Raw genomic sequence first — 11061 nt, forward strand, 5'->3', positions numbered from 1 at the left:
TAACATTTCAAAATAATATTTATTTCACATAATAAATAAAGGGATATTTACTGATAAATCTCAGCCCATAAACAGTTGTACCAATTGGTCCCATTGTTGTTTCTATTGTTCTTAATAGTCCTATTAGTTGGAGAATATATCCCATTTGATCCTGTTTTCTTTGTTTGTTAGTATTTAGTAGTCAATTATACCCTTCCATTTGTTGGCGGACGATTTTGGTGGGATTACATGTGCACTTTTTGATATTTAAATATTTCAGTATAGATATTACCATTGTGACGCTACTCTAATTAGTTTCAATTTTTTTTTATTGATCTGTTAAGTCCTAGTAGTGGATAGTTTATTTTTGTATGGCCCTATTTTTAATTTTGGTAGTGTTTTGGTAGACAATTATAAACTTTTATTAATGTGACATATATGATGTAATACTCTAATGTGACAAGTATTAATGTGACATTCCAAAAAATTAAAAACTTCTTAGTGTACTTTTCTTAAATGTGAGAACGTGGCGCGTATGATATGATACCCCAAAAAATTTTACTCTAAAAAATAAAATAAAAACTCTTTAGTATACTTTTTCCTAATGTGACAATATGATGGGTATGATGTGACACTTCAAGAAAAATAAAAACTCTTTAGTTTATTTTTTTCCTAATGTGACAACGTGGCGGATATGATATGACACTTCAGAAAAAATAAAAACTTCTTAGTGTACTTTTCTCGAATGTGACAACGTAGCGAGTATGATGTGACACTCTAAAAAAATTAAAAATTCCTTAGTGTACTTTTCTCAAACGTCACATGTGACACTCTAACGTAACGGATATAATGTAACACTAAAAAAATAAAAAACAAACATAACCCAAATTCAAATGTTGTATATCTTGGATATGGCAACCCAATCGTTTGTACGTGGTCGGATCGAGGTGTGTGGCATATGGAATCAAAACACCAAACCCAAAACCCATAAAAAGCTTTAGTGTGCTTTCCTTTTATGTGGCACCCAACACACTCACCAAACAAGGCACTTGTGAAGCATTTGCCCATTCAACAAACTTCAACTATGACACGTGACCCACACGCACACCAAGCAATCTTATTACACAAAAAAAACTATTAAATATTCCCATTAGTGGTATTTGTGTCTTTCCAAAATGGAAAATACCAAACGGCATAATAGAATTTTTATGAGACCAAATAAAATACAATTTCAACTTTTAAAATTTATAAGTAACTTTCTCATAAATAAATGCATGAATCCAAATGATTTTAGGGCACAAATTCCAACATCATCATCATCACAGCCACCGCTACATGCTTTTTTATTCTTTGTCTATACACTCTTCCTTACCCCATCTCTTAACTTATTTTATCACTATAAAACTACGACTTTTTTGCTAACCAATATGGCTTTAATGAACAGCCTTTATTGTTGACGGTTATTGCCATTTCTCACCATCACAATATCAAAACACTACCTACTCTATAATATGCCCAAATCAATGGTTAACAAAGTATACCTAATCGGAATAATTGCCACTTTTACCACACAGAACAAAACTGCCTTCCCCTTCATCTGATCAAACCCATCCTTATTAGGAACTTGAACTCAACAAACTGGACCAAACCAGCTGATTTGACTGGTCCAAGTTTCGATTCGAATACACTCTTAAACTCGTTTCAATTGACAAATCGGCTTCTTTCAATCAAACCAATGAAACTCACTATTAAATCAGGTTAATCGCTGAACTGGAGCCAGGTGGAGCAAACCAGACAAACTTCCAACGTGTTGAAAAAATTGCTATAAGGAGTCGAACACAGCACCCTGTAGACGCGCCCGTGGGCCTCATGCTACAGTTCGGACTCAATTTGAAAGTCACGGTTCTTAATCTGAACCAAAGAGTCCAAATCCAGCAAATCGTTTTGAGAAAACTGATTTTTGAAAGAAGTGCCAAACATGGACTGCTTTGCCAGATACAGAGTCGCCACCTAAATATTTTATTTTGGGAAATTTAGGAAACCCTGACTCGTTTGCCTAAGGCCACGTGTCCGTCATCACCAAAGTTACCTCGGCTCGGGAACTTGGGTACGATTGGGGAAGGTCACTTCGTGAGCACCCCCGCTCGCCCGGTTAGAGACCGGTCTCTACTAACCATGATATCTATTTTTGAAAACATTTGTATGTTCTTATTCCGGTTATTAGCCTAGGTTACTATGTGATGCGCACAGCATACAAGTATAGACTGGGTCGCCTGAATTGGAGCAAAACATTTCATGTTTGTTTTTTTGAAAGATGGCTTGCTACTCGCAAGTAGGCTTAAAATGCAGATTTTGCCATCCTCGGGTGGGCTTAGAAAAGATGGTTTTGCCACTATCTAGTGGGCTTAAAACAAACAGTTGGTGATTTATTCCAATCCAAGTAACCCAACCTTCACCCACAGGCATTCAGGCAGTTATATCACATAAGCAAATAGCCTCATGGTAAGCATGCTATTCATGGCAGTCACTCACACGCATGCAAGGATGCTAAAGCATAGAACTTACCGAGTACTCCAAGCCAAAATAGAAACTACATTAGAAATCATGCATGGTCCTAAGTATACAGGAATGCCTAATGCAACACATGCAAAAATGCAACTATAGCAGGCTCGACTATTCTAACCATGGCATATGGAATGCTACAGCTAACATGTATTCAACTTTGAAATTGAAATACAATGCAGTTAGTATGATGCGCTGAGCCTGGTGCATGCAAAACAGATGAATGAATGCAAACATGCTGTCATACTGTATGCTAATTGAAATATGCCCTAATCTAACCATCATAAGCGGGTAAATAAAAGGGAGAAAGACGTGGGGTTGGAAGACATACTACACACTCACGCACACTTATTACAGTTGTGCCCTCGCGCAGAGGGTCCAAATAAATATACAGTCCCGAATAAAAGAATATTACAGTCCAAATATTACAGTCCGAATAATATACAAATTCCTAATTAATCAAATTAACTAAGAAAACTGTAAAACTGGCGTGCAAGCCAGGGACTGCCTTGCTTCTGATGAATGATGTATGTTTAGGCTGCCTTGCGCGGAAATCCACTGGGATGCCCTAATTAGCCTCTGTTTACACCTGTTCTTGAAATGCGTGCCAAGCTCTGAAAAGTTGCTGATTCTTCATTTTGCTGCAACAGAGAGCAGGAAAGGGGCATAGCAATGTATTTTCACAAATATATACATGCCTCGATCCTCGTGCCACCAATCGCGCATACCGAGGCATGATGGCCGAGGAGTCGAATTGCACAACTCAATATAGAATGAATGCACATGAAAACACAACAAGACCTAACTCCATCATGGATAATCCGGAGTGTCGGTGACTGGGAAATTGAGACACATTCCGTCACTCGGAGTACGAAATGCGCCTCGTTTCCCGTGCCCGGGCTAACTCCTATCCCGAACACGATGCAATATGCAAGACATACATGAAATGCAACTAAGATACAATCCTAACATGCACAATGTCATGGAATGGCATACACGTTATACGAGGTAATATGTAAACGAGCATACACAATGCTATGGATGAAATGGCATACGCAATGCAATAATGGGCTTACACCAACATGAGAGAGCCTCAGCCACACTCACATAGGAGGCCAATGGAAGAAAATGAAGTGCCTCGAAATGCGTGCACACGGGCACGCAAACCGAGGCAATGGCATACGCGATGCAATATGGCTAAAATGGCATATAGAATGCAACATGGACTTATACTAACATGAGAGAGCCTCAGCCACACTCACATAAGAGGCCGATGGACGAAAATGAAGTGCCTCGAAATGCGTGCACACGGGCACGCAAACTGAGGCAATGGCATACGCGATGCAATATGGCTAAAATGGCATATAGAATGCAACATGGACTTATACTAACATGAGAGAGCCTCAGCCACACTCACATAAGAGGCCGATGGACGATAATGAAGTGCCTCGAAATGCGTGCACACGGGCACGCAAACCGAGGCAATGGCATACGCGATGCAATATGGCTAAAATGGCATATAGAATGCAACATGGACTTATACTAACATGAGAGAGCCTCAGCCACACTCACATAAGAGGCCGATGGACGAAAATGAAGTGCCTCGAAATGCGTGCACACGGGCACGCAAACCGAGGCAATGGCATACTCGATGCAATATGGCTAAAATGATATGCAAACATGCTAATGGAATTTCAGCACTGAAATGTGGGGGAAAACAGCCCCGAAATTAGGCGAAAGTACACCCGATGCATGGGATAGTCCCGAAACATGAATTTTGGCACCCGAAAATGGCCTATAACTATACCAAACATGCACAATATGGACATGCAATGAATAGACAGTAGCAAGGCAGCCCCAAAATTAGCATTTTACCAGTACAAAGCATGGCCAAACAGCTAACAGAAATAGGGCAAAACTAGCATACAAAAATGGCCCTAAATATGAGATTAAGAAACAACTCACAGCTTCTGGCCTCAAACAGGTTAGGGCCCTTCGACAAAGTTGAAGAGGGGCCCAAAACATGATCTTTTAAAGTTTATGGAAAGCCACAAAAACCAGCACAGATATGGCTAAACTCTCATGCAAGAGATGGGCCAAAAAGTGGACAAAGAAGCAAGTGGTAGATGAAAAGCCCAAACAAAAAAAGACTCTTCTACAATACTGATGAGGGACCAAAAATAAGGCATTTTACAGTTGATGGCCGGACCCAAAACAGTATGCTTACAAGCCAAAAATATCATGCAAGATATGGCCCAAAAGAGAAATATAACATGAAGTGTATAAAAGATGCCTCAAACCATGAAAGGCCCTTAATGAAACATGAAGAATGGGCCAAAATAAGACTGTTTCCAGTTCTGTAAAATGACTAAAAACAGAAGCACAAGGGGCTGCCAAGTCATGCAAAAATGGGGACCAAAAGAGAGATATAACATGAAGTGTATAAAATATGCCTCAAACCATGAAAGGCCCTTAATTAAATATGAAGAATGGGCCAAAATAAGACTGTTTCCAGTTCTATAAAATGACCAAAAACAGAAGCACAAGGGGTTGCCAAGTCATGCAAAAATGGGGACCAAATGAGAGATATAATGACAAGTGGCATATGGAGGTCCCAAACAGTGATGTGCCCTTCTTAAATGTTGAAGAGGGGCTCAAAATAAGCCTACTTACAGTTTACATCATGCTCCAAAACAGATCACACACAGGCCAAAAATACTATGCAAGATAATGGCATTTAAGAGAGGTAATGAAGCAAGTGCAAGATAGGGACCTCAAATGACAAAAGTCCCTTAATGAAACATGAAATAGAGCTCAAATAAAGGGTACTTTCAGTTTTTTCCGGGGCTCAAAACAGTAAGCATGTGTGGCTAAGAAATAACACAAAAATAAGCTCAAAAGAGGGGAAATAGAACTTACCCTTGAAGACAAGTCTTGGATGCTTCTTGGCTTGAGTTTGCAGCACCTCTAAGCTCTGGAGAACACCCTCAAACTTCTGGAGTGGAGGATGGAAGGGTAGGGCTTGGTGGTGATGAAGAAATGAGGTAGAACTTAGGAGTTTTCAAGGAAAAATGAGAGAGATGGATGGAGATATGTATGTATATGCTTGAAGCACTTTTTTTTTTTTTAAGACCAAAGCTAGCAGCTGGTTATATAGACCAAAGAGAGGGAGAAATTGAGGGAAAAAGGTGGGGGAAAAGGACCAAGTCCTTTCCCCAACAGCTGTCCCCCGGATTTAGATATTTTTGGGGGACAAAAAGTGCATAGCTGTAATGCACACACAGTGAGGAACAAGGCCGGCCAACTTTCAGAGCTGCAGGTGGCCGGCCGACCACCCCCCCTAGCCGGCCGGCCAAGGGTCAAAAGGGTCAAGTTGAATTAGTAGCCGACCATATGATATTGGTGGCCTCCTAGGTCCCCTCATCACAACCTTGTGGTTCAAAATTGCAAACTGTAAAACAGTAGAGAGAATAGGCCATTTTTAGGAGGGGTTCAAAAGGGTCAAGCAACATTAGTGGTCGGCCACCAACTTTTAGGGTCCTTCCATATGTGTACATCACAAATATGTGGTTAAAAGTTCAAGAAAATGGCCCAATGGTGTTCAACATTGGCTTGGAAGTGAGAAAAACGGGCGTTGGAGGCCGCCGGAGGATATATAACTGGTTGCTGAAATAATTGCTAGCCTCCCACCCTTCTACGGCCTTCCTAGTGATGAAACAGAGGTACCTGCCAAAAATGAACGAAAACCGATGCAAAAAGAAAGTTTGGGGGCCAAAATGCGCAGTTCGGGGCCCCGAAAACTGCCTGTTAAGCACCGAAAGCGGCATTCGACCACGAAGTGGGTCTCTCAGGCCCCAGTGTCCCTCAAAAGGGAGTAATTAAGATGCATGCCAAAATTTAGAGCAAACGGAGATGGTTAAGCGGTCCCGAACCGAGGCACACGGCCAACGGTCCTGAAAACCGGAAACCGGGCTCCGAAATGGGCAAAATGGCCTATAGCCACAAAATGTAGCCCACGGCCACTGAGAGATGGTCTACGGGACCTCTCCCTCCCCCCAGGAAAAGAAACAGAGAAAACCGAGTCTGGTTCGCAAACCAAGGCAAGGCACAGAAGAGGGTTCGGAAATCCGGAGGCGGGGCTCACGGCCGCGACTCTGAGACTTTTGAACGAGCACGATATGCAACATCACCAAGTGCTCAATTGGTGACGTCTGAGTCTTAAGGTCGGTCAAAAATGGGATGTCTACACACCCCTACGTAAAGAGGCTATGTATTTCCGATAAACCAACATACCACATTTCATATTGACAGTGGATGTATATTATTTATTTGTATTCAACATATTTTCTCTCAAATACTATTATAATTAATATTTTTACAAATATATAAACATAAGTATATTTGTATAAATATATATTTGGTAAACATATTTATATACCTACCAACCAACCAACCAAATCAAACCTTGAGTCCCATTAAACATATTTATATAAATTACATATATCTTAACATAAATTTTTTTACGAATGAATGTATCTTAATTCTTATTTTTTATTTTAAAATAATTATTAAAATATTTGTTAAGTAATTATGATGTCATGGTTCAATTACGGTTCACCCGACGGTTGAACTAGTGACTTGTGACCCAGTCACTTTTTCCGATTTGATCAACGGCCTAAGTGTCAAAACATTGGTTTCAAGTTTCATGATGAGTGCCGATTGTTGTTGGGTTTCGACAATCAATGAGGATGATTTAGTTTTAGTAGTGGAGAAAGAATACCAATGGTGGATTCACGAGGCCTCGTTTGGGAACAGGCTATTTTAGTAACTTTTTGACTTTTTACGAAAAGATGTGCAGAAAAGTAGAGAGGTGATGTGACAACTTTTAGTAACTTTTTGACTTTTTGGCTAAAATAGCCACTCCCCAAAATAGCCACTCCCCAAAGATGAGAGATAGAGAAATATGAGTGAAGTGAATGTTAATTGTGGGTGGAATTCAGTCGCCAATGGTTGTTTACATTGTTGTTGGGTTGGTACTGTTTACGTTAGGGGTGTGCACGATGCGGTTTGAAGCTAAAAGGGAAATCGCTTAGCCGGTAGTGGATTGGCAAATTTGCCCATTGAAACCACCATTTTTCCATCACAAATTGGCAGAGTGGTTGACAAATAATGACGGTTTCGACTTGGCGGATTGGCTTATCAGAAAAAACCTAATTCAAATTATGAAATATGAATCAAAGATTTGGAAAAAAAAAAAAAAAACTAGCAAAACAATACCTAATTTATGAACAATGCATAAATTTGCCTTGTTCATTATTTTTTTTGGATAAATAATTCATTGAACAAACGAAACTAACCCAACAAAAAAAAAATTTTGAAATAACAAATGAACAACGAGAGACTAAATTAGAAAAGAAAAAAAAATAATGAAGAAACAAAAACTAGCAAAACAAAACTAGCAATAACTATTTGTTTATTTCATTGAACAAACAAAACTAGCAAAATAAACAGTCAAAATAAATAAATAAACCCTAGAAAAAATAGAAATATGACATAAAAAAAGATTGAAAAATACCCATAAAATGATTGAATCAAATCAAGGTAGAGATGTTTAAAATCTATACAGAATCCCATAAAAATCTATAAGGTACCCAAAGATTTAAGAGAGAGAGAGAAAACCAACTACGATTGGCGGCGAGGCGAGCAACAACGATCAATGATGTGAATAGCGACTCAACGAGAGGAGAGAAGGGAGGCAAGAGGCGCTATCTCCATCTCTAGTGTGATATGGGAAAGAGTAAGTGCATTAGGTTTAATTGAGAAGTGATTGGTTTGTGTGAGTGTACATTTATTGAATAGGTTTGGTTTGAAAACTTTACATAAATGGGGTGGTTGGTCAGTTTGAGTGTGGGTTGGCTTTTTGAAACAGCCACCCGCATCGCCTTCTCTACGGGGACCTCCAACCCGCCCAACCTGCATTGCTAGACTTTAAAAAATTTGTGTTTCATCATAATTCAGACAATTTTGGTGGTATTTGCACAGTCATAGTTTTATGTTGTTGCTGGATTGAAAGAGAACTGTAATCACAAAAGAGAGAAGGCAAAAAGTTAGGGGAGGGGAATTTTTTTCCAACAAAATACAAGAATCCATACGTGTGATATTAATTTATCCCATTTCATGTGTGAAGATATTTTCAAAAAGTTTTAATTGATTTACAATTAGGATTGGTCTGGGATGTTCTAAAAAAGTGCACTTTTTGATTTATTGATTTATATGGGTTGGGTTTAGGTTGGGTTTGATGTGATGTATTAGAGAGGTAATGTGATTTAAATAAGATGATGTGACTTAAATAGGATAGTGACTTTTTGACTTTTTGTATTATTTAATAGATGTCAAACTTGGCCTTAGTTACTCATTTCATATTTATTTGACATTTGCTCTATAATTTCTTAACGTTTCAAAAGAGACAAACAAAATTTATATAATAACGTTAACAGGTAAACTACCCATTACACAAAGAACCTTATTGTGCAAATATTTAGAGTTAAATATTAGGTATAACGCTAATATTACATTGTGATACCACAAACTAATCATATATTTTTTGTTGCGTTAGTGGGCGACAATGAATATCCACCTAATCTAATTTGTAATTTCTATTAGCTATTCACATCACATTGCAATCAATATTTAAAAGTTTATTTATTATCTTATCTGCTGTATTGATTTGTTAAATCCTGCCACTCAATTTTCTTTTATCAAGCTACGACTCATATTTATTTATCAATGTATATAACCAATCACATAATAAATGAGAGGAAAATTTTAACTTACACCTCTTTAAAAAAGATTATCATATGCATTGTTAATTATTTTATTTTTTTTAGTTATAATTAATTTTTTTTAGTTATGACATTATTTTAATTAAGGTGATGCACCAATAAATCTCAAATTAACAACTTATACACTGTTTAGTCCTAAAAGTTTTCTTATAGACTGAAATATCCCATTATAGGAAAATTGACCATAGAGAATATATACATCAAACATCATCATCATCAAAACAACATCAAACATCACAACATCATTATCAAAACAATATCAAACATTATCATCAAAACAACATCAAACATCACAAATATCATCATCAAAACAACATCATCATCAACATCAAACGTCATCACATCATCAACAACACAAAGGATTCAATTGGCAAAAAAAAACTCTAGTTTTTGAAACTCTCTCTTTCTCTTTCTAAAAACCTCCTTCCCAGGCCTCAGTTTGGGCCGGCCGGCCGCCGCCTTCGGCTATGGAGGTCGGCTGGCCCAGTTCTGTTTTTGTGTTTGCTTGTTAGTCTTCCTTTTAATAAACTTGATTCCCCCATTATTTTCCCACTGGGTTGCTGTAGATTTTGCTTGGTTTGTTGGGGTGTTTTGGTGAACGTTATGGATGTTCACTGGGTCGGAAAAGATGATGAACCAGATCTGGTTAGGATGTTCATTCGGGCGCTTCTTTGCGAGTGGAAGTTTGAGGGGTGTTCTCCGTTCAGATCTTTGGAGGTGTTTCGGTGTGTTTCGGGGGGAAGCACTAGTGTTGAAGATGATCCAGATCTGTGTAGGATTTCATTCGAGCGCTACTGTGAGTATGGGAGTTTGAGGGGTGAACGGCGTCCAGATGTGTGGTTGTGTCTCAGCGGTTTAGTGGGTGTGTCTAGCTTTGGGTTGTTAGAGCTGTATCAGCAGTGGAGAAGTATCAGCGGTGCGAGTAGTTTAAGCAGTGGGTGTGTCCGGCTTTGGAGTAGAATCAGCAGTGGAGTAGTATCAGTAGTGGGTGTGTTTCTGCGGTGGAGTAGGATCAGCAGGAGGTCGGCGTTGGGTTGTTCCGACCATAGGAGTGGAGGTGTCATGGTTGTTTAAAAAATATGGATCAGCAGGAGGTCGGCGTTGGCTTTGGCCAAGGTAGCTTCCGCCATGGTTGTTTAAAAAATATGGATGCGTTCAGGCACAACTACCAGCAGGTTGGTGTTGGACCGGCCTACACAGAGGTTGTTCAAATTTCTTGCCATGGAGCGTGGAGAGTGTGGGGGAGAAGCAAGGTAGACCGTAGCTGTGAGATGTGGCAGGTATGGGAAATTGTAACGAGGGTGTGGTTGAGCATGCTACTAACGTGGCAGAGGTGATGGCTATGGAGTATAGCTGTGTATAAAATATGGATGCGAGTGTGTGGTTTGGAGCAGTGTGTGGTTTGTTATAGGGAGTATAGCAGCAGGGGTGACTTTTTGGGCAGCATAGGTGTTGGCTATGGAGCAGTGTGTGGTTTGTTTCGGGGAGTACAGCAGTAGGGGTGACTTTTTGGGCAGCATAGGTGATGGCTATAATTGGGAGTACAGCAGCAGCGGTGTATAAAATATTTAATAGTAGTGTGTGGTTTGTTGACTTAGTGTGGGGTTTTGGTTTTGGGTTGCGTGGGTTAATTTTGCGGGGATTCATGTATTTTATTTTTTTAGTTAAGTCCTTCTTA

This window comes from Camellia sinensis, chromosome 9 (assembly GCF_055761805.1).
Source record: "Camellia sinensis isolate YWXY chromosome 9, ASM5576180v1, whole genome shotgun sequence".
Taxonomy (NCBI): Eukaryota; Viridiplantae; Streptophyta; class Magnoliopsida; order Ericales; family Theaceae; genus Camellia; species Camellia sinensis.